The sequence below is a fragment of the Vigna umbellata genome, chromosome 4 (assembly GCF_029865625.1).
Source record: "Vigna umbellata cultivar VRB3 chromosome 4, Vumbellata_1.0, whole genome shotgun sequence".
Classification (NCBI taxonomy): Eukaryota; Viridiplantae; Streptophyta; class Magnoliopsida; order Fabales; family Fabaceae; genus Vigna; species Vigna umbellata.
Genome location: NC_142168.1, coordinates 16,714,832 through 16,738,405, shown reverse-complemented (window position 1 = coordinate 16,738,405; position 23,574 = coordinate 16,714,832). Strand labels below are relative to the sequence as shown.

The window sequence follows — 23,574 nt, the reverse complement described above, 5'->3', positions numbered from 1 at the left end:
AGCGGTCACACGTGTGCTTAACCTTTAAAACAAATTTTTGTAATTTTCTATTTTATATATGTATATAAGTAAAATTATTATATATATATATATATTTTGAAATAATTGGATATTTAAAAGAAATAAATAAGATAAAGTAATAAAATTAAAATGAAATGAAATAAGATAAATAAAAAGGCAAATGAATAATTAAATAATAATAAAAATAGGGGTACCAAAATAAAAATAATATAATGTCGAACGGTCAGTCTAAAAGCTTGGATAACGAACGGTCCGTGGTAAAGGCCGAACGTACGTTGGGAAAAGATTCAGAGTCACGAGCGCTCGTTGTGGAGAGGTGACGAACGTACGTTGAGAAAAATAGACTGAATGACGAGCGTTCGTTGGGTGATACGACGAACGTACGTTGAGTACAGTAAGGTAGATGACGAGCGTTCATTGGATGATGTGACGAACGGACGCTGAGAAGAGGAGGCTAGTCGACGAGCGCTCGTTGGGGATGAGCGTTCGTTGAGAAGCTGTGGGAAGTGGAAGCCGAATGACGAGCGCTCGTTTGGGACGAGCGTTCGTTGGGAAAATGAGGTTGGATGACGAACGAATGACGAGCGCTCGTTTGGGACGAGCGTTCGTTGGGAAAATGAGGTTGGATGACGAACGAATGACGAGCGCTCGTTTGGGACGAGCGTTCATTGGGAAAATGAGGTTGGATGACGAACGCTCGTTATGGACGAGCGTTCGTTGGGAAGATGTGGCTGGATAACGAACGCTCGTTATGGACGAGCGTTCGTTGGGAAGATGTGGCTGGATGACGAACGCTCGTTATGGACGAGCATTCGTTGGGGAGATGTGGCTGGATGACGAACGCTCGTTATGGACGAGCGTTCGTTGGGAAGATGTGGGAAGCTGAGACCGAATGACGAGCGCTCGTTTGGGACGAGCGTTCGTTGTGAAGATGAGGTTGGATGACGAACGCTCGTTATGGACGAGCGTTCGTTGGGAAGATGTGGGAAGTGGAGACCGAATGACGAGCGCTCGTTTGGGACGAGCGTTCGTTGTGAAGATGAGGTTGGATGACGAACGCTCGTTATGGACGAGCGTTCGTTGGGATGATGAGGCGGGATGACGAACGAATGACGAGCGCTCGTTTGGGACGAGCGTTCGTTGGGAAAATGTGGCTGGATGACGAACGTTCGAAAAAGGCCAAATGACGTGCGTTCGTTCTGGGCTTGGCCCACCCGGGTGGCTTCTAACCTAGAATCTCCTAGGGGTTCAGTATCTTCCCTTCCATTCCTCACCCACTCAGATCCAACACCCTCCCGTAAGCTCCCTCTCTTATCTCACACACTCTCTAGAGACCCAAGTTTCTTTCTCTCTGACCAGGAAAACCCTAAATCTGGGAGGCACGCTGCCGCCACCTCGGCTGGAACCAGCCACCGCCACCTCCTTCTATTAGTCTCGACATCGCCAGCGACACCACACTCCACCGGAGCTACTTCCGGTTGCGGCGTTCAACTCTCTCTTTCCCTTCTCGTGAATGACGAAAACGTACTCCCTGGGATGAACTCTTCCTGACCCCACCTAGACCAGCCGCTGCCGGTGAGGTTAAATGGGGTCCTTGCAACTTTCGAATGAGGAGAAAAAATGGCTTATGGCTTACGGAAGAAATTTTATGGAAATTCCCTCTTGTATTCTTCTAAAACTCAAGAAATTGAAACCCACACTAAGGTATTTGCATTTAACTTTAAATGGTTCGTTTCATTTGGCGCAAGTGAGGGATGAATAGAGGACAGGTACCATTGGTTTCATTACGTAGTGTTCTGTGTGAGATCTCTACTAACTCTAGGAAGATCATACGTAAAAATGGGTTGGCGAGATGATGATGGGAGCCTAGTGGAGGCTTGGAAGTGAGTGAGTTGGAGCTTTTTGGCTATGTGAGACCAGTGTGGTGGTTGTTTCTTCTTCTTGCAGAGGAAAGGAATTATAGGTTGTGTATGAATTTCTGCTTAATGATTCAATTTTGTTGTTGGTTGGGGGTGAACAGAGGCATTAAAGAATGTTGAAATTGGGAGAACTCGTGATGCTCAAGTATTTTGAAACGGATTGACACCAAAGGGATTTTCAGAGCTCCAATGTGCAGGGGTTCTTAAAGAAAGGTGATGAAAATTTTCAGTAAGAATGTAGAATAGAGAAAGGGGAAGACTCCTACCACGATACATATTCAAGCAAGGCGACTTCAAGCATAAAAAATGAAGCATAATGCAGCAAACTTACATGATTACATCCACACGAGTGAGTGCTTACCTCTTGTAGCTCTGCTTGCCTTTTCTGCTTCGTCTCCGATGATCTCTCACCTTTGTAGCTGGCGTTTTTCGTTCTCTGCCGGTGCAAAAAATGGTCAAAAATTCCTCAGAGATGGATGATCCAAGATCATCAACAGAGCTATCAAAACCTCCTTTTCTTCTTTCCAAAAATCTTGGAAATCTCCCCCTAACCACCTGGTCTCCTCTCCTTTCTCCTTCCAAAAAATCTTCGAAAAATATTCCCTTAACCACCTTGTCCCCCTCATTCCAAACACGCGTCCCATTCATCCTCTCCCCCTTTTCCACGTTTTTTTTATTTTTTATTTTTTTATTTCAATTTTATTTTATTTATTTTCATTATTTTTAATTTTAATTTTATTTTTCAATTTTTTAATTATTTTGATTAATTAACTCTATTAAAACAAAATGAATATAAGAAAAATAGAAATTGAATTAAAAGCAAAAATCTAAATACATAAAAATAGAATAAAACAAAAAGGTGAAATAAAATAAAAGGAAAATAATAAATAACCAATAAAAATAGAAATTTTTTTACAACCCGGACAAAATTGAGTGTTGACAGCTGCCCCTCTTTACTTAGATATTACTAAATAATATGAAAATTTAATCTTTTCGTATTATTTAAGTAAAGCTAAGTAAAGATAAAGACACTAATTTTGTCCGGGTTTCAATCATGAAAGAAGAAAAAAAAAAAACCAAATGGTTCAAGTCACGATGCCAAACGAACAATGTCAAGTAAAGTATCAGTAACAAAAAAACTAAAACCTGGATTTGACCATTGCCTCGCAGACGGCCAAACTCATAGAACAGAAATTTAAATCCGACCATTGCCACGCAGAGGGTCGATAACAGAAAATTAAAACCTGGATTTGACCATTGCCTCGCAGAGGGCCAAACTCACAGAACGAAAATTTAAATCCGACCATTGCCATGCAGAGGGTCGATAACAGAAAACTAAAACCTGGATTTGACCATTGCCTCGCAGAGGGCCAAACTCACATAACAGAAATTTAAATCCGACCATTGCCATGCAGAGGGTCGATAACAGAAAATTAAAACCTGGATTTGACCATTGCCTCGCAGAGGGCCAAACTCACAGAACAGAAATTTAAATCCGACCATTGCCATGCAGAGGGTCGATAACAGAAAATTAAAACCTGGATTTGACCATTGCCTCGCAGAGGGCCAAACTCACAGAACAGAAATTTAAATCCGACCATTGCCATGCAGAGGGTCGATAACAGAAAATTAAAACCATGATTTGTAACTTTCAAAAGTTGATAAATGCCGAGTAAAACATGAAGATTTTGCAAACAATTCTCCTCGCTTCCTCTAAGATGATGTTATGTCATGATGATGCATGGATGCATGGACACATGAGACCTTCATTTTGGTCTTTTCTTTTACTCTCGCTTTTCATCATTTTTTTATTTTTTTTTATTTATTTATTTATTTATTTATTATTATTTTTTTTTTTTGAAAATTCCATGCTTGGAATCCATTGTTAATATTGTCATCAAACACAATGTATGTTCAAAACGCATTCCTTAAAACAACGTTGATTGGTATAGAACCCTTTAATGAGCAGGAAGAAAGTGTAACCCTGAGTTAAAATTCTTTTTATCGCTTTTTGCAATCCAAATTAACTTGAACCCTGTGTGATGTGGAAGAATGGCTATGAAAAACAAATGAATAATGATTTTCTGTGAGCAAAAATTAACGTATGTGTGCCCCTCATTTGGGGAAAAGTGATATTAACATATTGTGCTCCCATACTGCCCCAATTTCGCACAATGGAAAAGTGAAAAGATTTGAGTATAAAGGATTCCCCCCAAATTGGATGATCTTCGATTGACAGGGAGACCTCTTTTTTTTTTTTTTTTTTTTTTTTTGAAAATAACACTGAATTGTGTCGTTCACCACATCATTTTGTTTCAAAGTTAAATTCGTGAGAAAGATTAGGATCAACCGTCTTCAGTCAGCGTGGACTTTTATGGGCTTGTACCGTGGTTAAAGGTCAAAGGGTTTTGAAAGAAAGGATAATGAAGGCCCAAATAATTGTTTGACGGTTAAAGTCTTTAGACAAGAATCATTTGCAAGGTGTCCCGTCAACTGTCTTTAGGGATTTGAACTTCAGGCATATTTATTGTTGTTTTTCTTTCTTTCCCTTTTGGATCATTCTTATCGTTGCCCCTGTTGTGATCCTTTATGATACTTTCCTTTTCATTCATTTTTTCTCATCTTTGGATGCTTATGATGTACCCTTTTAAATTGACGTCGACCTGTTAATGATTCTTGTCTAGGGTGATGAAAACAATTATGCATTTTGGCTCAAAAGGGGTGCAATTGGATGAACTGTTTTTTGACTATTGGATAACGAAAAACGGCCACACGTCACTCCGAATCTTGTTTGTCTGACTTTCTCTTGAATTTAACCCTGAAACTAAACTATGTAGTGCTTGACACATCAACTTCATTTTTCCCTTTTTTTTTTCTTTTTTTTTCTCATTCTTTTCTTTTCTTTTCTTTTCTTTTTTTTTGCTCCCTAATCAATGGATTATCGGTGGTATGTAACATGATGAAAACTGCCCCAATATTAGGCATATGGCGAAATCCTTCGTCTTGTGGGAAACGAAAAAGTTAGGGTTCAAGTAATGTGAATGCAGATGCTTTATTAAGAAAAGAACACCGGTTACACCCAAAACCTTGAATCAGGAAAAGGCTCACCAACGATATTTTTTCAAAACTCCTTTTTCGAAAATACTATGTCCTTGACAACTTTATTAACAACAAACTCAACATGTGACCTTTTTTTTTCGTTTTCCTTTTTCGACATCCTCCAGGACCGAGCTCACCAACCTGATATACCTGTGATGCTTTTATCAACAAGCGCTTATTTATTTTCATTTTCATTTTCCTTTGACCACTTAACAGCTCAGCGTGACATGCAATATTTCAGATGGAATGCAAACAACCAAAATATGAATGAACTACGCGAACTTCATTTATTAAAAAAAACACAGAGTACAATAATCTTTAACGATAATATCAACATCCCCTTAATAGCAACCACTATCACGGAATCATCATGCATAAAACTTTTTTACTGCATCAGAATTAACTGGCAATGGTAACTCCTCTCCGTCCATTCTCGTGAGAATTAGTGCCCCACCAGAAAATGCTTTCTTCACTACAAATGGCCCTTCATAATTTGGAGTCCATTTGCCTCTATGATCCTTCTGTATGGGTAGAATCTTCTTCAACACCAGCTCACCTTCATGAAATTCTCTTGGGTGTACCTTTTTGTCAAATGCCTTCTTCATTCTTCTTTGATACAATTGTCCATGGCATACTGCTGTTAGTCTCTTTTCATCGATGAGATTGAGCTGGTCGAAACGAGCTTGAACCCATTCCGCCTCTTCTAATTGGGTTTCCATTAAAACTCGTAAGGACGGAATTTCCACTTCAAACGGAAGTACTGCTTCCATTCCATATACAAGTGAGAAAGGCGTTGCCCCAGTCGATGTTCGTACCGAAGTGCGATAACCATGTAAAGCAAAAGGAAGCATTTCATGCCAATCCTTATATGTGACCACCATCTTCTGCACAATCTTCTTGATATTTTTGTTAGCAGCCTCTACTGCCCCATTCATCTTTGGACGATAAGGAGAAGAATTAAGATGATGAATTTTGAACTCCTCACATAACTCTGTCATCATCTGGTTGTTCAAGTTAGTGGCATTATCAGTGATGATCCTGTTAGGGAGCCCGTATCTGCAAATCAACTCCCTTTTTATGAACTTGGTCACCACCTTTCTGGTCACATTAGCATAAGAAGCGGCCTCAACCCACTTGGTGAAGTAGTCGATTGCGACTAATATGAAACGGTGTCCATTTGATGCCTTTGGCTCTATAGCTCCGATGACATCTATTCCCCACATCGAAAAGGGCCATGGTGCAGACAACACGTTCAAGGTCGTGGGTGGAACATTGATATTACTTGCGTATACCTGGCATTTCTCACACTTTCTCACATGTGTACAGCAATCATTTTCCATAGTCAACCAAAAATAGCCCGCTCTCAGTATCTTCCTGGCCATTGAGTGCCCATTCATGTGCGTGCCAAATGTACCCTCGTGTACTTCTTTTAGTATCAGCTCGGCTTCTTTTGCATCTACGCATCTAAGGAGAACCATATCATGATTCCTCTTATATAGAATATCCCCACTCAAAATGAAACTGCCAACCAACCTCCTTAACGCCCTTTTGTCGTTTTCTGATGCCTTCTCTGGATATTCTCGGGTCCTAAGATAATGCTTGATATCAAAGTACCAGGGTTTACCATCTACCTCCTCTTCGATGAAATGACAATACGCTGGCTTCGCATGACTCTTCATTTCAATCATTGGCAATTCTGCATCTTGATCAACTTCAAACATCGATGACAAGGTACCCAATGCATCTGCTAATTGATTATCTTCTCGTGGTATATGATTAAACGTGATGGAATCGAAATACTCAATTAATCCCCTGATGTAAGCTTGGTATGGAATTAATTTAGTATCCCTAGTCTCCCATTCTCCCTTCAATTGATGGATGACCAAAGCTGAATCTCCATATACATCCAGAATTTTTGCTTTAGACTCTATAGCTGCTCGAATTCCCATGGCACAGGCTTCATATTCTGCGATATTATTCGTGCAATTAAAACACAACCTTGCCGTCATTGGAATGTATTGATTCTTAGGAGAGATAAGCACTGCCCCTATTCCATGCCCCATTACATTCGAGGCCCCATCGAATAATACCGTCCAGGCTTTTTCATCTTTGTCCTCTTTGTTCTCAGCAAATAAAGCCATGATATCTTCATCAGGAAATTCAGGTTGCATTGGCTGATAATCACTAATGGGTTGATGGGCTAAATATTCCGCTAAAGCGCTACCCTTGATAGATTTCTGAGTAACATATACAATGTCGTACTCTGACAATAGCATCTGCCATCGAGCTATCCTTCCAGTGAGAGCAGGCTTTTCGAAAATATACTTGATAGGATCCATCTTGGATATCAACCAAGTAGAGTGGCTCAACATGTATTGCCTTAGACGATGAGTAGCCCACGCCAGTGCACAACAAGTTCGCTCTAACGACGAATATCGTTGTTCGCAATCTGTGAATCTTTTGCTCAAGTAATATATAGCATGCTCTCTTTTCCCGTCTTCATCATGCTGACCCAATAAACAACCCATTGAATTATCCAATACGGTCAAATACAAAATGAGCGGTCTTCCTGGCATAGGTGGACGCAATACAGGAGGGTCCTGCAGGTATTGTTTGACCTTTTCAAAAGCAACTTGACAATCTTCATTCCAGACTACGGCCTGATTTTTCCGTAGTAACTTGAACATTGGTTCACAAGTAGCAGTTAATTGGGAGATGAACCTAGCAATGTAGTTCAATCTTCCCAAAAAACCTCGAACCTCCTTTTCTGTTCTGGGCGCAGGCATTTCCGTTATCGCTCTTACTTTGTCCGGATCAACTTCTATCCCTCTTTGACTGACAATGAAGCCCAACAATTTTCCAGACTTTACTCCAAACGTGCATTTGGCAGGATTTAATCTGAGTTTGTACTTTCTCAGCCTCTCAAATAATTTCCTTAGATTGAAAATATGCTCCTCTTCTGATTCAGACTTTGTAATCATGTCATCCACATAAACTTCAATTTCCTTATGCATCATATCATGAAAAAGTGTCACCATTGCCCTTTGGTATGTTGCCCCAGCATTCTTGAGTCCGAAAGACATCACCTTATAACAGAATGTTCCCCATAATGTGATAAAGGTCATTTTTTCCATATCTTCCGGTGCCATTTTAATTTGATTATATCCCGAGAATCCATCCATGAACGAAAATAACGAAAATTTGGCCGTATTATCAACCAGAGTATCGATGTGTGGTAACGGGAAATTATCCTTCGGACTTGCACGATTCAAATCACGATAGTCAACACACATTCGAACTTTCCCATCCTTCTTAGGCACTGGTACAACATTCGCTACCCATTGTGGGTATCTTGCCACAGCCAAAAATCCTGCGTCAAATTGCTTTTGGACCTCCTCTTTAATTTTTAGTGACATTTCCGGCTTCATTCTTCTTAGTTTTTGCTTGACTGGAGGGCATTCTGGCTTGAGTGGGAGCCTATGCTGCACAATATCAGTATCCAGACCCGGCATGTCATTGTAAGACCATGCGAACACATCTTTAAACTCCTTCAATAGGGCACGCAATCTTTCCCTCACTTCCGTTTTCATACTAGTACCGATTTTCACTTCCTATATCTCATCCTTCTCTCCCAAGTTGAGTATTTCAATCTCCTCCTGATGGGGTTTTATCTCCTTAGATTCTTGTTCCACTAATCTCAACAATTCTGGAGAGGGTTCCACATCATCTTCGAAATCATCTTCCGTATTATTGATAGGGTGCTCAAAATTAGGAACATTGATATCATTATTTTCAAAACAATCATTGTCACATCTGCATCATTTAAATTTATGAAAAAGTATAAATAAATAAGATAAACAAAGAAAAATGCCAAATGATGATGAAATGCAACTTTATTATCACGCCGAGTGAAAAGTAAAAAGAATAAATCCACGAAACCTCAGTTTTAAAGCCTCAATCGAAACTATAAGCTTAATTAAAACTATTACATTTTGTTCACATTAAGCATCACAGGTAAATCCAGTGTTTCCCAATTGTTGAGTTGAGTATCAGGGGAGCAAGCCCACACAAAGCTCGAACTTTGAGGCCTGTCTTCATCCTCCACAGCTGCTATCTGGCCAGTGTTGATCCACCCAGCACTGCGGAAACTTTCCTTGATGTCAACAATGTGAATTTTGCTCTCTCTGGGCCCTCGTCTTTCTGCACGGGCCAGACTGCGCCCTTTTCTTTCTTCAATCATCCTTTTCCTGTCTTCTTTGGTAGGTTTGTACCCCAAGCCATATCTGTTCTTGTTTTCAACGATTTCTAGAGGGAACGCTCGCCCCTGCCGATATTTGCCCAAACCTTCCCCATATATATAGCCCTCTTTTAGCATAATCTTGGCCATCATAATAGAAGCACATGATAGACGAGGTTTTACTGGAAACGGTTCCACACAAGCATTTCCCACAATTTCCAACGATTGGAAGGCTGTCTCGAGAGCTTCTTCAGCCGCCTCGATGTAGCGCGTGGATGATGGCCCACTCACAAGAAGATCCTCTTCTCCTGATACTATCACCAGCTTATCTCCTATCACATACTTCAACTTCTGGTGTAGTGTAGAAGGCACAACTCCCGCCGAATGAATCCATGGGCGCCCCAACAGACAACTATAAGCTGGCAGGATATCCATAACCTGGAATGTTATTTGAAAAACGCATGGGCCAACTTGCATTGGTAAATCCACTTCTCCCATCACTTCTCTTTTACTGCCATCAAACGCCCTCACAATCATTGAACTTGGCCTCATATGCATTCCTTCGCAAGGTAGCTTTTCCAGAGTTGCTTTCGGCATGACATTCAAGGAGGACCCATTGTCCACTAAAACACGCGCAATAACATGATCCAGGCATTTCACAGAGACGTGAAGAGCCTTGTTATGCCCTCTTCCCTCAGCTGGTATCTCATCATCCGTAAAAGTGAGATAATTATTAGCAACAATATTGCCAACAATACCTTCGAATTTATTCAACGAAATACCTTGCTCCACGTGAGCCTCACTGAGTATCTTCATTAGCAACTTTCTGTGTGATGCCGAATGCATAAGCAAGTCTAACAAGGATATACGAGCAGGCATACGGTTTAACTGTTCCACCACCTTATATTCACTTTGTTGTATGAATTTTAAAAATTCACACGCCTCCTCTTCAGAAACCTCTCTCCTCTCTTCCTTGTCGGGGATCTCCTCTGTCTGTGCACCTTTCCCCTTTAAGAATTCTTTTGCCTTCGCGGCCATCGTTGCTTCCTTATCATTAACCCTTTCTCAAGCCAACTCTGGTGATGTGAAAATTCGACCACTCCTAGTCATTCCCCCTATCCCTGATATGTTTTTGACGACAGGGTCAACGCTTTGCGTTTCGCCTGACGCATGCGTCCCATATCTCCATGGGACGGCTTTTTCGTTCTTGTAAGGAAAAGGGGCTGGTACATGGATAACCACAGGCGACCTTCCTTGAGTTGGTGGGATAGAGGTAGTCTTAGTGAAACGAATCACCAATGGTTCTGGTACAATCATGCCGGATTCATCACCAGTTTGTGCAAATACATCTCCCTCCTCCCTCTTGTAACATACCTGCATCAGACCACGATCTAGCAGGTCTTGCAGAATTTCTTCAAACTTAATACACTCCTCAATAGAGTGCTCAGCATCTGGGTGGAGCGCGCATGCCATACTCTCATCATAATCACCCTTCAAGATACCCACTTTCAGCAATGCCTCCAAAATAAACCTCCTAGAGCTCTTGACTTCTTTCACATTTCTCACCAGCTCATGTTCTTTCACTTCGACAGCATTCGTCGAAACACTTCCATGCCCTGATAAAGGATTGGCCTCGACATTAGGCTTATCCTCTTGGAACTTTAACCACCCAGAATCAATTAGAGTCTGCACTTTATGCTTGAAAGCCAGACACCTCTCAGTGGAATGACCAGCGGCCCCTCCATGATAACTACACTTTGCATCTGCATCATAGCCTCTTGGGTACGGAGGCTGCAAAGGCTTCAGGGGACAAACGACAACCAGACCTTGTTTGATAAGATGAGGCAATAATTCCGTATAAGTGGTAGGAATTGGGGTAAAGTTAACATAATTTCTTTCTTGGTTCCTTCTTGGATAAGCATTTGGACCCACATTCATATTGGAACCTACATTTGCCCCTCCCCTCCAATTATTCGTCGGGATGTATTGTGGTTGATAGTACCCCGGTTGTTGTTGAGGCCTAATTTGATGACCAAATGACGCGTTAGCTGCATGTGGATGTTGACCCGAGTATGGTCGATAGTTATGAGTGGGAGCCTGACCTCTCCACACGGGGGTTGCAGATGTTGCATGCACATCTCCCTCCTTTCTTTTCCCTGAGTTGAAATTGGGTTTTTTGGAATTTGCACCCGCCGACGAGCCATATGCAATCTTCCCATTTTTCAACCCGATCTCTATTCGCTCGCCTATCACGATGATATCGGCAAAATTTGAAGATACATTTCCCACCATATGTTCATAAAATGGTGGTTGAAGTGTATTTACAAACATGGCCACCATTTCTTTATCATACAAAGGTGGCTCAACTTGTGCAGCCAATTCCCTCCACCGTTGAGCATACTCCTTAAAAGTTTCGTTGTCTTTCTTCGACATGTTTTGCAGCTGCAAACGATCTGGCGCGACATGTGTATTGTATATGTACTGCTTCACAAAAGCATCAGCCAAGTCCGCCCAACAACGAATTCGAGTCGGCTCCAAATGTGTATACCAGTTTAATGCCACTCCAGCCAAACTATCTTGAAAAACATGAATGAGCAGCTGCTCATCGTAAGCATATGCGGCCATCTTTCTGCAAAACATGGTCAGATGGCTCTTAGGGCATGTATTTCCCTTATACTTCTCAAAATCTGGCGCTTTAAACTTATGTGGAATTTTGACGCCAGGAACCAAGCTCAATCTAGAAACATCCCCAAATCCATAACTTTCATACCCCTCCACAGCCCTCAATCTTGCCTCTAGGCTCTCAAGTTTATCCTTTGCCCCATCAACATTACTAGTTACCCCCTGAAACGAAGTATATGGCGCAGCCCTTGTAGAAAAGCCCTCTCCGGTAATCACAGGTGGCACCGGGGTTACTCGTATTCCATCAGTCATGCTTGCATGCATCCCTTCATTTACCATAGGTGCAGACATTACAACAGGTCCCTGAGTACTGATTGGCGGTACGTTAGCAGTGGTAGGGAAAGAGAATGAAGTCTGCTCCCCTTCTGTGTATTCTCCCACAGGTGGGGTGTAACCTGGAGGCAATCCATACATTGGGAACGAAACAGATTGGCTCCCAGCATTGAACAACGGAGGGTAATATTGAGCATTTCCCTCAACTTGCGAAGACGCCGCCCCTCCCGTAGTCTTCAGGGCTTCGAGGGCCGCCAAAATCTGGGCCATTTGATCCTTCAACTGGCTGACATCAGCCTTAATAGATTCGTGTGACTGCTCCCAATTCTGCATGACCTTCGAGTTAGCTCTGGTCCTGTACGGATGTCGTGGAAAATTTGCCGTTGTTTTCTCACTTGTACTGCTGATTATTATTTTTTATTAAATTAAATTAGATAAGGATGAAAAATGCAAAACAAAAGAAAACATGATGCATGCTAGTGATAAGTGGAAATCACAGGATAACGATGACAATACTGATGGAAAATTAAGACAAGCCGATACCAAACAAACATCCCTTATCTTTCATTTAAAGAAAATTTGATCCATTACATAGTCTAAAGAACAAAACGCATAATTCTGATGTACATCAATCTCGCGCCCGGGCAATGAAAGATTTCATCTCTACCACCAACCATTTACAATGATTAATAAACAATTCTATTTCCGCTGGTGAATTACGAAAATGAGTACTAGCTTCAGCATTCGACACCATCCTGGGGATGTCTTCAATTGCCCCATTTGCCAAAGCAGCCAACTGAGATAAGCTTTCCTTCCAGTGCTTTACAGCCATTTCTTGCTCTGCGATGTGCTCTTTCATTTGCTTTATCAAGGCCTGATGCCTTTCTTCAAATTCTATCGACCTCCATTGCTCCTCCTGTTCCTCAATATATTCCTCCATTTGTTTTATCAGAGTTCGATGCTCTTCTTCTGCTTCTGCTAGCTTCCAACGCTCCCGGTTCATATCCGCCTCAAACGACATGGCCATCTCTTTCATCTCATGCCCCGCTTTTTCTACCTGCACCTGCGCTTCTCTTAGCCTCTTCAAGGCTTCTCGTTTATCTCTTTTGGCTTCTTCGTAAAGGTGCTTCCACTGCTTTCCCTCTTCTAAAGCCACCTTCTTCTCATTTACCCTCATGGATAATTCCTTACTTGCAGCCGCTAGATCCTGTTTCACTCGAAATGTGTAATCCCTCTCAGCCTTCTGGCTTTTGAAAATGTTTTCATAAGCTCGCGACTTTTCTTCATTATCACTTCTCATATCCACAAGATCATTACGCGCTCTTTGTAATTCATTCTCCAACCTAGCATTTCTCACCTTCAATTTCTCCATCTCAGCCTTCAATTGTTGCACCTCTTCACTTTCTGGGGCTTGAGATGGTCCTTCACTAGCTGATTGATCTTTGATTGGCTTAAAAGGCAATTTGACTACTTTCACTCTCTCCAGAATCCAGGTGTGATAACTAACCCTGCTATCCACTACTCCATCCCTCAAGTCCTTCTCTGCTCGAACAACATTTTCCCAGGCGCTTTTAACCTTTCTTAACAATTCGATGAAATGCCCGTCTTCGTAATAAATGAATAGGGTAGCAAGGTAATCTGATGAAGGTGCCCCTTTTATAGGATGCCCAAATTGTCTTTGCACCAAAAGGGGGTTGTAATTGATACAGTACCGGGCACCTATGAGAGGTACATTAGGAAAACTACCACAATGTTGTATAGCTAGTTTATTTCCGAGCCAAGGAAGGCGCCATTTTATACTTCTTTCGCTCAAGCCGCCAAGGAATCGGGCCCAATCGTTTCCTCCTTTACCTTTAAGCCCTTGGTGTGACAAAGTCTCCGATAGACTCTTGATGTCGACCATCTCCTTAAACACGCGCGTTGTCATCCATGTATACAACGCCGGTAAGCAACAAAGAATCTTCTTTCCCTTTCTCTCATGGCAAAAACTCAAAGTCCCATAAACATCCGCAAGAACTGCTGTTACAGGATTCTCTGATCTAGTTTTACTCGCCACGAAGACGTCTATCGCGGTGTAATCCACAAATTCTTCTATTTTGGGAAACAAGACAATGCCATATATGGTGAGGGCTAATACATCCATGAAAGTTTCCCAATCCTCTTTATCAGCCAAGTGATGTAAATACTGCTCTAGATATCCCTGTGATAACCCATGCACTTGGTTCCTCATCATCATCCTGTCTTCAAGCTCCTTGGGATGTAATTTCATGATGGTAGCAATGGTGGGTATAGAGGCATGATGCTCTAAATGTTGATAGGGAGTGGTGCCTTCCAGTGGCAAACCCAAGATATACTCGAACTCTTCTATGGTTGGCGCCAACTGAAAGTCTTGAAATGTGAAACATCGAAGCGGAGAATCATAATATTGTGCCAAGGCTGTGATAGCGGGTATTTGTACTTCAACCTCCATTAAATTCAACAAATTTCCATATCTTCTCTGAAAGGTTTCTCTCTTTATCGTCTTAAGTCTTTTGCCCAAGTTTACCAGCCCGGTCAAATTTCCAACATGGGTCCTTAGACTATACTTCTTTCTTAAATCGGAAGAGTCGGTGTGCCATGTAGCATCGGATCTTGTGTTAACATCCATCTCGTATGAAGTCAAGTAGGTACCTGTGATTTCCCTTAAAATTAACATGTTACTAAATGATGTATGAATATGATGCATGATAATAAAATAACATGACAAAACAAAGCACATGCATGGTATGAAATGTAATATCATAAAAAAACATGAACAGTGTGAGGGTTACAGAAGCATATATTCCTCCCATCGTGCCCTACCAAAGGTTCATTGCTTTGAGTTCAAGGTCAAGTATATGCAATCTCACAAGGATGATTTCCTGAACCTAAAGGTCAAAGGTCACTAGAGCTATGGCCCCCTTCATAGCATATCCACAACAGTCGAGTAATCAACTAGGTGTGAAAACACATATGAAGAGAACAGACTCTAGCTGGAGTTCTCACGATAGCCAAACAGGAAGTACATCCCAGAGTGACACCGCTACACAACTCCTCTAATTCTAAGCTACGCTCAGACCCGGGTATAGGGCCCCACTCATGATATGCCAAAAGTGTGTGTGTGAAGGGAGGAAATTATGCACACCCAAACCCTCACCTGCAAAACAACCAGAAAAATTCCCAGGCAGATATAAACATATTGTCTACCCTAGGGTTCAATATTCCACAGTTATTGCAGTTATTCTAAATATCAAGCATAGATAGAGAAAAGGGAAAGAAAAACACATAAGCAAAACCACACCAAATTCGCGCATCTAATTAAATGCCTCGACTCTCTAAAGGTCCCCAGTGGAGTCGCCATCTGTCGCAACCGGAATCACGACGGGACGACGATCCAAAAAGAAATGGGTTTTAAAAAGAGATTTGGAGTCGCCACCATAGTTTATTATGGAAAACTATGGAAAAACCTCAAAACGATAAAGCACGGTCCACGAAAACCAAAGATTGGGTTCGGGAGTCGGTTACGCGTGGGGAAGGTGTTAGCACCCCACAACGCCTGCCCTAAGGCAGTAACTTTAACTAAATGCACGAATATGATGTGGTTTTTCAAAATGTTTAATTATCCCCTAAAATAAAATTCTAAATAAACAAAACATATTTTTTTAGTTTTTTGGGCCCGACAAGGATTGACCTTGCTCCTACGTATTCTCATTCAAAATGAGAAATCAGGGTTACGTAGTTCTAGTTAAGAGATTGTTTGTTGTTTGGAAAAGCAGATGTTTTTAATTTTTGGAGATTTTATGTTTTTTAAAATTTTTGAGAAAAAGAAGGTAATGAGTACTAGGCCAACGCGAACGGTCACACGAGTACTCATACCTTTAAAATGATATTTAAATATTTTTAATCATCTTTTTTTTAAAAAAGAGAAATAACGATATGAAGCACTAGGACGATGCGGACGATCACACGAGCACTCATACCGTTATTTACTTATTTAGGAAGACTTGAGAGTATTGAGTGCTAGGCTGATGCGGACGATCGCACGAGCACTCATACCGTTATTTACTTATTTAGGAAGACTTGAGAGTATTGAGTGCTAGGCTGATGCGGACGATCGCACGAGCACTCGTACCCTCGTTTAATATTACGTAAATAAGAGAGAAAAGTATTGAACACTAGGACGATGCGAACGATCACACGAGTGTTCAACCTTTAAACGTATTTTTTGAAATTTTATTTAAGAAAAGAAAAGGTTTTTAGCACAAGGACGACGCGAGCGGTCACACGTGTGCTTAACCTTCAAAACGTATTTCTTTTGTAAATTTATTTAAAGAAGAAGAAAAGGTTTTTAGCACAAGGACGACGCGAGCGGTCACACGTGTGCTTAACCTTCAAAACTATTTCTTTTGTAAATTTATTTAAAGAAGAAGAAAAGGTTTTTAGCACAAGGACGACGCGAGCGGTCACACGTGTGCTTAACCTTTAAAACAAATTTTTGTAATTTTCTATTTTATATATGTATATAAGTAAAATTATTATATATATATATATATATATATATATATATATATTTTGAAATAATTGGATATTTAAAAGAAATAAATAAGATAAAGTAATAAAATTAAAATGAAATGAAATAAGATAAATAAAAAGGCAAATGAATAATTAAATAATAATAAAAATAGGGGTACCAAAATAAAAATAATATAATGTCGAACGGTCAGTCTAAAAGCTTGGATAACGAACGGTCCGTGGTAAAGGCCGAACGTACGTTAGGAAAAGATTCAGAGTCACGAGCGCTCGTTGTGGAGAGGTGACGAACGTACGTTGAGAAAAATAGACTGAATGACGAGCGTTCGTTGGGTGATACGACGAACGTACGTTGAGTACAGTAAGGTAGATGACGAGCGTTCATTGGATGATGTGACGAACGGACGCTGAGAAGAGGAGGCTAGTCGACGAGCGCTCGTTGGGGATGAGCGTTCGTTGAGAAGCTGTGGGAAGTGGAAGCCGAATGACGAGCGCTCGTTTGGGACGAGCGTTCGTTGGGAAAATGAGGTTGGATGACGAATGAATGACGAGGGCTCGTTTGGGACGAGCGTTCGTTGGGAAAATGAGGTTGGATGACGAACGCTCGTTATGGACGAGCGTTCGTTGGGAAGATGTGGCTGGATGACGAACGCTCGTTATGGACGAGCGTTCGTTGGGAAGCTGAGACTGAATGACGAGCGCTCGTTTGGGACGAGCGTTCGTTGTGAAGATGAGGCTGGATGACGAACGCTCGTTATGGACGAGCGTTCGTTGGGAAGATGTGGGAAGTGGAGACCGAATGACGAGCGCTCGTTTGGGACGAGCGTTCGTTGTGAAGATGAGGTTGGATGACGAACGCTCGTTATGGACGACCGTTCATTGGGATGATGAGGCGGGATGACGAACGAATGACGAGCGCTCGTTTGGGACGAGCGTTCGTTGGGAAAATGTGGCTGGATGACGAACGTTCGAAAAAGGCCTAATGACGTGCGTTCGTTCTGGGCTTGGCCCACCCGGGTGGCTTCTAACCTAGAATCTCCTAGGGGTTCAGTATCTTCCCTTCCATTCCTCACCCACTCAGATCCAACACCCTCCCGTAAGCTCCCTCTCTTATCTCACACACTCTCCAGAGACCCAAGTTTCTTTCTCTCTGACCAGGAAAACCCTAAATCTGGGAGGCACGCTGCCGCCACCTCGGCTGGAACCAGCCACCGCCACCTCCTTCTATTAGTCTCGACGTCGCCAGCGACACCACACTCCACCGGAGCTACCGCCGATTGCGGCGTTCAACTCTCTCTTTCCCTTCTCGTGAATGACGAAAACGCACTCCCTGGGATGAACTCTTCCTGACCCCACCTAGACCAGCCGCTGCCGGTGAGGTTAAATGGGGTCCTTGCAACTTTCGAATGAGGAGAAAAAATGGCTTATGGCTTACGGAAGAAATTTTATGGAAATTCCCTCTTGTATTCTTCTAAAACTCAAGAAATTGAAACCCACACTAAGGTATTTGCATTTAACTTTAAATGGTTCGTTTCATTTGGCGCAAGTGAGGGATGAATAGAGGACAGGTACCATTGGTTTCATTACGTAGTGTTCTGTGTGAGATCTCTACTAACTCTAGGAATATCATACGTAAAAATGGGTTGGCGAGATGATGATGGGAGCCTAGTGGAGGCTTGGAAGTGAGTGAGTTGGAGCTTTTTGGCTATGTGAGACCAGTGTGGTGGTTGTTTCTTCTTCTTGCAGAGGAAAGGAATTATAGGTTGTGTATGAATTTCTGCTTAATGATTCAATTTTGTTGTTGGTTGGGGGTGAACAGAGGCATTAAAGAATGTTGAAATTGGGAGAACTCGTGATGCTCAAGTATTTTGAAACGGATTGACACCAAAGGGATTTTCAGAGCTCCAATGTGCAGGGGTTCTTAAAGAAAGGTGATGAAAATTTTCAGTAAGAATGTAGAATAGAGAAAGGGGAAGACTCCTACCACGATACATATTCAAGCAAGGCGACTTCAAGCATAAAAAATGAAGTATAATGCAGCAAACTTACATGATTACATCCACACGAGTGAGTGCTTACCTCTTGTAGCTCTGCTTGCCTTTTCTGCTTCGTCTCCGATGATCTCTCACCTTTGTAGCTGGCGTTTTTCGTTCTCTGCCGGTGCAAAAAATGGTCAAAAATTCCTCAGCGATGGATGATCCAAGATCATCAACAGAGCTATCAAAACCTCCTTTTCTTCTTTCCAAAAATCTTGGAAATCTCCGCCTAACCACCTGGTCTCCTCTCCTTTCTCCTTCCAAAAAATCTTCGAAAAATATTCCCTTAACCACCTTGTCCCCCTCATTCCAGACACGCGTCCCATTCATCCTCTCCCCCTTTTCCACGTTTTTTTTATTTTTTATTTTTTTATTTCAATTTTATTTTATTTATTTTCATTATTTTTAATTTTAATTTTATTTTTCAATTTTTTAATTATTTTGATTAATTAACTCTATTAAAACAAAATGAATATAAGAAAAATAGAAATTGAATTAAAAGCAAAAATCTAAATACATAAAAATAGAATAAAACAAAAAGGTGAAATAAAATAAAAGGAAAATAATAAATAACCAATAAAAATAGAAATTTTTTTACAACCCGAACAAAATTGAGTGTTGACAATAGGGCCTAATTGGGCTTGGACTCTAAATATTCATTTGACAGAATCTTTTTTCTTATATCTTCCAAATAACTAAAACATTTAGATAATTATAACATTATTTGGAAGATATTTTCTGTTGATATTCCCAAATTAAATTAATTCAACAACTGAATTTTATCTTTTAGCTTTTCTGACTTTCCAAAATTGCACAAATACCTTGAAATTTCTTCTATCTGCACTTTAGCCCTTCTGAATTTCCCAAAATTGCACCAGAAGTCCCTGTTTGACCAGACTTTGACCAGAGAAGGCTTGTTGACCAGCTTTGACTCCTATGGTCGTGGCCAATGGGAGGTCGCCACGTGTCAGCCCCTGTCCCACCCAAAATTAGGGTTTTGCAGATTCGGGGAAAAGGCTTGTCGTTGCCGCGAAAGAGAGAACGCATTCTTCTTTACGTGAGACCATGGAGGCTTCGGCCTGCTGGATTGTTTGGTTTTCTGAGTGCAAGTGGTGGGCGTTTTGGATGCTGGCTTGGAGGAGGTGCTAGCGGACGATGGAAGCGTTGTGTTGGTGTTGATGATTGCGTCAATGGAGAAGATAGCAGCGGCTAGGTCTCGCGATGGTGGGGTTTCGTGGCGGTCTTCCACTCCGGCAACGCGAGGAAGATATTGGTTGCCATGGAGGAAGGTGGCGGTGCGGCGGCGCGAGAATGTTGAGGAGACTGTCACGGTGGAACTCACGATGGAGCGGAGGTGAAGAACGACGACTGTGCATGACGGAGGTCTTGCGGCGATGATGCTCGTTGATGGCGTCCATGGCGTCCATGGTGGAATCGCGATTTGCGATTGTTGTGCGAGCGGAAGAGGTGGATCTGTTTGTTGTTTGTTGTGTTGTGAAGGTTGCGACGGCCATAGAGGTTCACGGTGAAGGTTGACGCGTGTTGATGGTGGCGTCGCCGTTAATGGCGCGATGAAGGTGGATGTTGCAGCGACTTCGAACTCTTGCGCGAAGGAGAGAGTGCTCTCACGGTGGTCATGGTGGTGCTGTTGGCGGCGCATGGTTGCAGCAAGATGGTGCCGACGACAGTTGTGCGTGACAGCTCGATGGCGCTAAGGTTGGTGGCGGAGCGGCGCAGCGACAGTTGACATTTAGGGTTGGGAATTAGGGTTTCTCTATTAGAGAAGATGATGATGTGGCAATGGAGGTGATGTGGCGGCATGTGGTTGGCTAGATCTGTGTGGGGAGGATTTGGACACGTGGCATGATCTAGCGGAGTCTAGTTTAGGAGGGATAGGAATAGGAAACTTAGGGAGGTGTAGGAAAAATGGCTTAGTGTTTGGGCTTGGTTGTTGGCCTGTTTCAGAATTAGGAGTGTATGTAGCAATTTTAGGAGGTACAAGGGTAAAGTATGTCTATTGGCCCATCTGTACAATGTTTATCAAATAAAATCTGATTTTGGGCTTTAATTTGCAATTTGAACCAACAAAGCTTTAATTTCAGCTGCACAAATAAATATTATAATATCCAAGAATAATTTATACGCTAAAACTCACTTTTTAAATCCCTTTTTATTCTCAAACCCAACAACTCCAATCATCACAAATTCACTTAAAATCGACCATTTAAGCACAATTATCTCATCAAAAATTTGAATTTTAAAGCATAAATGTAGGCATAAATATGCACTCATCAGGGGAAAAAAGTTCTAGAAAGGACTCCCATCATTTACCGCTCGACCTATGGCAAAGTTCAAAACAAAAACTCATAAAGTCCGCCGATCGGTCTACAAATGAGCAACGCCTAGAAGCACGCTCTCCAATACGGCAAATACAGCCTCCCTCAAACTCATAAGTCATATAGTTAATCATGGCTAAAGCCGAACGATTAACTCGGACTTGGGGGGCATATGTATAGTATATAAGTAGGGATCGAACAGTTAACATCCAAGACCGTTCGATCTATCTACTATAGCAGCACTCGTCAACCAGATCAAACCAGGTTAAAAGGTGATGGGCCACAATTGGGCCAACATTTTAGTTATTAGGTTAACAATCCAGCAGAGGATAAAATAATCAAAGATATCTGATTAAAGATATTCATAAAGTTGTTTACGAGCAACCGACATGATTTTAAGGTAAGTCTGTTTATATTTTATTAGGCTTATGATAACCTATAAATACAGGCTCAAGGCTAAAAGCCAGGTACGTTCTACTCACACTCGAAAATAGTTCACAATGATAACAAAATCACTTTCTTGAGAATTAAGGCTCCATAACCTACACCTAACTTGAGCGTCGGAGTGCCTTCTGCAGGTACATGGCCCCTTTGCTGGTGAAGGAGAAGGAACGGTGCGAACTGAAGGAGTGCGAGTGACCCATCGAAGGACAAGCGAGCGGTCCATATTGCAGGAAAGCGAGTGGCATAGACGTCCAAAGGCGGCAAAGACATGTCAGCAAGGTTAGTCTCTCGGTCCTACAAATCCCTACCGAAACAATTAGTATTTTAATACCTTATTCCATGATTTAGTAATGTATGTGCAAATAATGGTATGCATGTGTTTCATTACATAATACTCACACTTATAACTGCCCAATTGACGTCGACACTGCAAATTAAATACACATAATAAGACTCATTCAAACCAAGGACACAAAATATCAGATTATACTCTAGCTAGCCTTTGCACCATGTAGCTTTGTATATTTTGCTAAACCAAATTTCACAAAACCAACAACACAGCCAATTCCTCATAAAAATAGCAATCACAAAACACAAAACAAAGGAATGTCAACTTCTCTTACATTAGGTGTGATTATTTGCATCTTCTTCCTAGAAACAGATGGAACACCCCACAACCTTGAATGAGCTTCCAAAGACCTATACAAAAGTTAGACATCCATTACATCATAATAATAATATAGGAAGGAATCAAAATAGAAAGGAAAACTTATGCCTCTAATATATTTTTGATGGACAATGTGTTAGCTTTCTTATGCAAGGAACATAAGAGAACTACAAGAGAATGATCAGGAAGATTAACTAGTAATTGCCAATGACCCCTACAAGTTAGAATAATATTAATTAAAAGAAACTTTTAAACTAGTCATGAAAAATTCAAAAATTATGAACTTATGCAAGTAAGGTGCTAAATAGACCTCTTTACCATCTTTTTCAAACATTTCTATCAAGTACTTTTGCACCTCCTCTGATTTATTTCCTACACTTTGAATTATAAAAGGATCAAGAAATCCATAGATAGTAGCATTCCTTCTCTCGATGCAGAGGTGATGCAAATACCTTCAATATGAACAAATAATGTTAAAATAAATACACGAATGCAATATGATAGTATTTTCATGATTTGTGAAGGTTTACTTACAAATTTCAAAGTTGTAGGACTGTTGTAGAGAGGAGATCATTACCGATGACAATTTCACAAATATCCCTATGACATACAAATAAAGTGGTGGTAGTCGTCTTGCATGTGAGTTCAGGAGACATATCTATCTCAATAGTTTTATTCCCCATTGTGACTATCGTTGCACCAAGTTGTTAGAGAGGAGACAATTGTGGTTGAGGAGGTGTAACAATGTTTGTCTTCTTAGAAACGTCCTACATTTGACCACAAAATAAGTCCAATATTATATGCATCCAAATACAACAAATACATAAGTAATTAAGGAAAATATGAATAGAAATACTTACTAAAATTGGCTTTGCCAATCTGGGTAGCCAAATGATAAAATTTCCTGGAGCTTGTCCCACTGTTTGAACCTCCTCATCAGGCAGAGGAAAAAGAGTAGACGAATCTTTAATATCTACAACCACCACTCGCAACATATCATCTTTAATAGCCTCGTGGTGGATGGTGCTTCCCAAATTATATATTTTACTTAAGACAAAAAAGATGACAATTGTTGAGTAAAATGGTATAAATGACTTACTTAGTACATATATAGAGAGGCAACAAGTATATAGAGGCTGCAAGTATAGACAACATTGTGGTTCAAAGGCTAAATGCAATTTTAATGCAGATTTCAAAATGATTCAATATCAGGAATGTGGATGCAGATTTAAATGATTCAGTAATGATACACTTGTGTTAAATTTACCTAAAGCCACCAAATGCCAATGGGGATCATCAACATACAATTCAC

At 41.1% G+C, this 23,574-nt stretch overlaps 2 pseudogenes; both read right to left on the bottom strand.

The window, feature by feature from the left end:
- Positions 1-1,489: 1,489 nt before the first annotated feature.
- Positions 1,490-19,145, bottom strand: LOC148199352 (uncharacterized; annotated as a pseudogene).
- Positions 19,146-21,911: 2,766 nt separating this feature from the next.
- LOC148199351 (uncharacterized) lies at positions 21,912-22,945 on the bottom strand (annotated as a pseudogene).
- Between the last annotated feature and the right edge of the window lie 629 nt (positions 22,946-23,574).